This window comes from Helicoverpa zea, chromosome 5 (genome assembly GCF_022581195.2).
Source record: "Helicoverpa zea isolate HzStark_Cry1AcR chromosome 5, ilHelZeax1.1, whole genome shotgun sequence".
Lineage (NCBI taxonomy): Eukaryota > Metazoa > Arthropoda > Insecta > Lepidoptera > Noctuidae > Helicoverpa > Helicoverpa zea.
In genome coordinates, this window is record NC_061456.1 from 10,675,445 (window position 1) to 10,683,391 (window position 7,947).

Genomic DNA, 7,947 nt, shown 5'->3' on the forward strand with positions numbered 1-7,947 from the left:
CGCCACATCGCGCTAATTGGAAGAAAAGTCTTGTCAGGTTAATTTCGCGGGAGTCCAGGGACCGATTTCAAAAATATTTGGTTTTCGTATTAAGAGTGAAGTAAATAACCTATTTTGACAACTCCCACTACTGGGTAAATGCCTAAGACTTTGTAAAGTGACTATCTATGGAAAACATTTGAACCGGTTTTCCTCGGGACCCCTGGGAGCGATTTCAAAAATATTTGGGTTTCGTATTAAGAGTGAAGTAAATAACATATTTTGACCACTCCTACTACTGGGCAAATGCCTAAGACTTTGTAAAGTGATTAGCTATGGAAAACATTTAAACCGTTTTCCTCGGGACCCCAGGGTGCTATTCCAAAAATATTTTAGTTTCGTTTAAGAGTGAAGTAAAGAATTTATTTTCACCACTCCCACTACTGGGCAAATGCGTAAGACTTTGCAAAGTAACTATCTAAGGAGAACATTTGAACCGGTTTTCCTCGGGACCCCTGGGACCGATTTCAAAAATATTTTGATTTCTTGTTAAGAGTGAATTAAAGAACCTATTCCAACCACTCCCACTACTGGACAAATGGCACAGGCTTTGTAAACAGACTGTTCACGTGGAACATTTAAACCGGTTTTCCTCGGGACCCCTGGGACCGATTTCAAAAATATTTTAATTTCATGTTAAGAGTGAAGCAAAGAACCTATTTTGACCACTCCCACTACTGGACAAATGCCAAAGACTTTTTTAAGTGACTATCTAAGGAGAACATTAGAACCGGTTTTTCTCGGGACCTCTGGGACCGATTTCTAAAATATTTGGATTTCGTATTAACAGTGAAGTAAAGAACCTATTCTAACTATTCCCACTACTGGCAAATGGCTTGAGCTTTATAAAGTGACTGTTCGAGTTTGACATTAGAACCGGTTTTTCTCGGGACCTCTGGGACCGATTTCCAAAATATTTGGATTTCGTGTTTACAGTGCAGTAAAGAACCTATTTCGAAGACTTTCACCACTGGGCAAATGGCTCAGGCTTTGTTAAGTGACTAACTATGGAGAACATTTGAACCGGTTTTCCTCGGGACCCCTGGGACCGATTTCAAAAATATTTGAATTTCGTGTTAAGAGTGAAGTCAAGAACCTGTTTTGACCACTCCCACTACTGGACAAATGGCTCAAGCTTTGTAAAGCGACTGTTCATGTGGAATATTTGAACCGGTTTTCCTCGGGACTCCAGGGAGCGATTTCAAAAATATTTGCATTACGTGTTCAAAGTGCACTATGGAACCCCCTGGAACTACTCCCACTGCTGGGCAAACTTTGAGCCCACACCCTGGCATTGTCCTTTACCCTAATTAACAGTGAAACACTTATTCACTTGACTGCTGATCAAAATGTAATAAGTTTTTGTTGGAGGCTGTCGGTGTAAAAGACAATCCAATCATAAAACCGGCCAAGTGCGAGTCGGACTCGTGCACGAAGGGTTCCGTAAATTACAGTTAAATCAACCTATCTCAAAAACTATAAGAGATACTTTGATCAAACCAAAAATCGTTGAAAGAGTTAATTAGCATGCATCACCTCTATTTTTTTTAGAATTTTATACCCCGTAGTTATAAAAATAGAGGGGGGGGGACATACTTTTTACGACTTTGAGAGCTGATATCTCAAAAACCGTTCACTTTAAGAAAAATGTTTTTTAGAAAACTTTATATCATTTTAAAAGACCTTTCCATTGATACCCCACACGGGTATGTACATCGAAAAAAAAAATTTCATCCCTCAGTTACATGTATGGGGGGCCCCACCCCCAATTCTTTTTTTTACTATTTAGTGTCATATTTTTGTAGCGGTTCATACAACACATATTCCCATCAAATTTCATCACTGTAGTACTTATAGTTTCCGAGTAAATCGGCTGTGACAGACGGACAGACGGACAGACGGACAGACGGACATGATGAAACTATAAGGGTTCCGTTTTTGCCATTTTGGCTACGGAACCCTAAAAAGCATTATAATGTTTATAGCTTTTGAGTAATGCGTTTCTGTCTGAAGGTTGATGTCGTTATTTAAAAAGCAAACAACAATACTTTAACTAAACTTACTAACAATCAGAATAAATTAACGCAGATTCGCGTTCACGAACATCGTGCAACCACCATATACACACACTTACCTACATAATATAATTTTATATACGGAAAAAGATTTACTATAGAGCGCACATCTTCATGATGGTGACCCGAGATAAGTGCAAATGTCATGTAGCTCTAGTATAGCGATTATGAAGACTCTATAAGGTTTTCAATATACTTTAAAGGAATATGTGTTTCTACAAAATCATTATTGATATTGCAACGCACTTTTCTCATGGCTGAACGACGCTTGCTACAGTTGCAGTCTTCCCATGATGCGAAGTCATATAGGCAGCTCAATAGACGAATATCCAAATCCTTGCGACACGATCTGCGTCTCTTTAATACGAATCGTGTTAAAGAGACCATACAGCGAAACCAAGGCTCCAAAGTGTTCGCAAAGGACAAGTCTATTGGGCAAAGCCAGATGACTAAGCTGAAACGGGAGGATGGCAGCATAGCGTCGACCAAGGCAGAGGTTTTAGGCGAGATCGAGAGGTTCTATGGACAGTTATACACTTCGGTCGCAAAGTCCGTTGACAGCTTGGCAGGAGATCCAAGAGCCAAGCTGTCCCGACATTATACCGAAGATATCCCGGACATCAGTCTGTACGAGATTAGGATGGCCCTGAAGCAGCTTAAGAACAACAAGGCGCCGGGTGAGGACGGAATCACTTCAGAGCTTCTGAGAGCGGGTGGAACACCGGCACTTAAAGTCCTCCAGAAGCTCTTTAACTGCGTCCTGTCCGAGGGCAAAACGCCTGAAGCATGGAGCAGGGGTGTGGTGGTGTTGTTCTTCAAAAAAGGTGACAACAGCCTATTGAAGAACTACAGACCCATCACACTTCTAAGCCATGTTTATAAGCTGTTTTCAAGGGTTATCACGAACCGTCTCGAGCACAGGCTTGATGACTTCCAGCCTCCCGAACAAGCCGGTTTCCGAAGAGGCTTTAGTACCATAGACCACATCCATACGCTGCGGCAAGTTATACAGAAGACCGAGGAGTATAACTTGCCATTATGCTTAGCGTTTGTGGACTATGAGAAAGCCTTTGATTCGGTGGAAACATGGGCGGTACTTGAGTCACTCCAACGATGCCATATTGACTATCGGTACATCGAGGTGTTGAAGTGTTTGTATAATAACGCCACCATGTCGGTCCGAGTACAGGAGCATAGCACGAAGCCGATTCCATTGAGAAGAGGCGTAAGACAGGGGGACGTAATCTCCCCGAAACTGTTTACTGCCGCAATGGAAGACGCCTTCAAGCTCCTGGAATGGCAAGGACTTGGCATCAACATCAACGGCGAATACATCACTCACCTTCGGTTTGCCGACGACATCGTAGTCATGGCAAAGTCGATGGAGGAACTCAGTATGATGCTCGAGGGCCTCGACCGAGTTTCACAACGGGTGGGCCTGAAAATGAACATGGACAAGACGAAAATTATGTCAAATGTCCATGTTCAGCCCACCCCAGTCTCTGTTGGAAGCTCGGTACTCGAAGTTGTTGACTCATATATCTACCTAGGACAAGTAGTCCAATTAGGTAGGTCCAACTTCGAGAAAGAGGTCAACCGCCGAATCCAACTCGGCTGGGCAGCGTTCGGGAAACTACGCAATGTCTTTTCGTCCGACATACCTCAGTGCCTCAAGACGAAAGTCTTCAACCAATGTGTGTTACCAGTGATGACTTACGGCACCGAAACGTGGTCTCTCACTATCGGCCTCATCTCAAAGCTCAAAGTCGCTCAACGAGCTATGGAGAGGGCTATGCTCGGTGTTTCTCTACGTGATCGAATCCGAAACGAGGAGATCCGTAGACGAACCAAAGTGACCGATATAGCCCACCGGATTAGCAAGTTGAAGTGGCAATGGGCAGGCCATATTGCTCGCAGAGCAGATGGCAGATGGGGCCGAAAAGTGCTGGAGTGGAGACCACGGACTAGCAAGCGCAGCGTAGGACGTCCACCAACGAGGTGGACAGACGACCTTATAAAGGTCGCCGGAAGACGCTGGATGCAGGTCGCTTCCAACAGGTATCTGTGGAGATCAAAGGGGGAGGCCTATGTTCAGCAGTGGACGTCCTATGGCTGAGATGATGATGATGATGAACGCACTTTTAAATAAATAAAAAAAATTACAAAAAACATTTCCAACGTACGCTATTCACCACTTCTTTCGTTTTTGTTTTTGAAGAAAAAAAAACTTCAGCTGTCTATCAGGTTATAAAAAAAAAACACTTTTCTTTTCTTTATACCATCCTTTTCCTGTCTTTTCCTACCAGCAATTAATCTGATATAAAACCTCTCTCTAGCCATGTCATATTATTGATCTATCACGGACATTTTCTGCATTTCATGGGAAATCGATTGGAAATACCAATGAGGCTCTATTTAATTGGATGCACTTTCTATGTTTGTATTATGTATTTATTATAACAGCCTGTGTTTACTGTATTTCAATCTGACAGAAGTGGCCATTTAATACATCAATAATAAACAAGGAAATTAAATGAATAATATAATTCTGAGGTACTATTAGCTCTCTTTTATGACGATTCGCGAAATGCAATTTCCTATTTGCAAAATGAAATTCCGGTAGGAATTTATTGAGATTAACTTATAGATGAAACTTCGCATTAACAGCGTTTGAAATTACAACTATAGTGCGACAATCTCAGAATTTCCTACACTTAAAAATAAGCCTCAACTGTGACTTTTCTAGGTAAACCACCATTTTGTATATGCCTAAAGGTAACATGGCCCATAAACTAGGAGGTTCCAGTCTACTAGACATAAGACGGCAAGCAACCCTACCCACTTATGACGTCATTCCTACTCAGACTTTCTTCATAATTGGGGACTACAACTTACACAGACTTTACTTACATAACAAGTCAAAAGCAAAACAGTTTCGCGGATCCTTATAAAGTAAGTAATCTTTTAGAAAAAAACGTGATTCGACTAATCATTAGAAGCACGTGCATAATTTTGTCATAAAATATTACCAACATTACTGCATACTTTCCATAGGTTAGCGTGTAACGAAACGTAATGCGGTCCGCAGATGTTCTAGTAAGATAAACTTGCTTATTATAGAGACTTCTATATAAGTAAGACATTATGGTAAAGATACAATTTGGTGATAGCTCATTTCTTACACTGAATTGATTTGCATAAATGTGTATTTAAATTTTATTTCATTCATAATTTTCTCATTCATTCACTAGTCCAAACTTTGATGTTGTAAAACTTTGCATATTTATGCCTTCTTTATTCAAAGGCCTTTTAAAACCCTCTTTTTCACCAAACCTCAAACCTATGTAAAAAAAATACTTTAAAGTTATTATTTTAGTCGTTAGTCTTCCAAGGAAAATAAAATGTTATTAGTTAGACATAATATGTACCGCAAAATTGTTTTATTTAAATCCTTCACCATGGTTGCAAAAATAAAAAAATATAGTTACAACGGCCAGGTACAATCAGAGCCCCAAGTAAATTACGAATTCAATAAAATAATTCAAAACAAAAAGTTCTAAATTCAAACTCAAATCATTTGACAGCTGTCAAACCAGACGCACTCGATCACGATTGCATGCACTGAAATGCTTTCGCACAGTCACATGGCTAGCCTCAAGCGATGTTACATAGATGCCCATATCTACTGGTATCACTGTATGTTACAAGGCAATTAAATTATATCGGGTAATACGCTACAGTTATGTAAGACTAATAAATAGCTCTGATTTATAAAGATCTGAGTATGGGCGTTGAGTTGCAAAAGCTGCTTAGATAAGCCCATAGGCTTTTTATCATGTTAGATTCAATTATTGATTGAAAGAAATAGGAATGGATTTTTATAGGAGTATCTGTATCAAAATTTGTGACCGAATTCTCTTGAACCCAACCTAGGTATGGGACTTAAGGGTTAGAAGTTGACGGCAGTTCATAATCTATGCCTTCTCATTATTCATTCATGTTTACACAAAAGCTCACATTCCTGATACAGATGGCTTTGCAGCTATATGGCGTAAGAAGACGGCATCATTCATCAGTCGGTTGCGTGGAAGTCGCCACAGCATCTTGAGTGCTATAGCCAGAAGACACGACTGCCCGCTTATGTGGAAATTAGTGCAGAGGACTAAGTCCCTGCTTACTATTGTGTATTAATTATAATTATATTGTTTGTGTACCTAACTACTGTATGGATCTCAGTTATCTGAATAAATTTATTATGTTATAATCATGAAATCATTCATCAATAAAAAAACATTGAATAATCTTCGCTCACGGCAACATTGTTGGTAAACGCTAACCGTTATTCTCAGCTTAAAATCTTGTTAAAACCAGTCTAAAATCTTAAGTTGTTATAAGCATTAAAAATAACAAAGGCTAATCAAACAAAAGACTAAATAAAATAAAACAAAAGTGAACGCATTCGGGTTGAGCAATTGATATTTTGAGGATCTGAGAGTGCATTGGCATTAACAGCGGTGCAAGGCCAAAACCGTAATACAATGTGCACTTATAAACCTATTCAGTTATTATCTAGATAGCAATTTGGATTTAAAACGGTCAATGTGAGCGAATGATTAATTCTGACTGAAAATGTTTATCGGTCAATCAGCGAACAAGACATTTTATTTCATAACTTGTTATTAGTAAGTATTCAGAAAGCCCACACGAAGCTGACTATATTTGATACATACGTAGGAGGTGCAAGAAAAAGTGCAAAATTAGTTCAACAGTTACATAAACTGTTACCATAGCAACCAACAAATAACAAACTCCATAGTGCCTACATAATTATTAAGTTATGAATCATGACAATAGAACACGACACTTAACTTTCAGAGCCTGGCCTCCACGACCTTTAGAGTCATAGTTTATCCGAGTAATAAGGTCAGACTTTCAAGCTTCTGAATGTCCGTAATAACTTTGTAGATATCTGTGTTCCATACATCGTGACAGCTTAGACCCACCTAATCTACTTTGGTACCTAAGCTTCCATATTTTTCTAAGACAGGGACATAGGTACGTGAAGTTACATAAAACTGAAGAATTTGTTTCAAAACATCTGGTTGAACTTGTAAAATTCATACAGAGGCGGCGTAAAGTAACCCGCTTATCAAGGGAGACTATAGGTTCCTTTTATTCGGGAGTGCGAAGTATTCGTCACGGGACATCTCTAGCTGATGTTAGTCCATCAACAGGAAAAGAGCTTTCAAAATATGGTCTTGGAAAATACCTATATGTCAAAATACATATATAGTAGAAGCCTTGCTAGACAAGCATAAAAGAGCTAAGTTCTAACAAACTTAGGTACACAGAGAGTTCCCTCATGACGTCACACAGTCAAATGTCACGGATACAGGTCTAGCTAGAGATCAGGTCCATTGTAGATTTATCGAGCACGTTTTCAATATGTTTAGGAATAGGATTTGTTTATGCCCGACCAGGATACTACTGAATCCTTGACCCAATTTGAATGGTTATTGAAATAGGCAAAGCGTAATATATTACTCTTAGGTACATGCTTATAAAAAATGAGAGAGTCATAATGAATGAATAGTAGTTAATTTTTCATTAAATCATACACTGAACGGATTTGGGCCATAGTTGGATACCTATGTAAGGGTCATTTTTCTTTTGGATAGCATGTTACACTTTAAGGCAAAAGGAAAATTTTGGACAATATGAGTATAGGCACTATTATTTAGGCTGGTTCTTACGCCTGATATAATTATAGTCTAGTAGATAGCTGAAGTAAACTACAGAGAAAATCTATCTCTTGGCGCCATCGCACCATCAA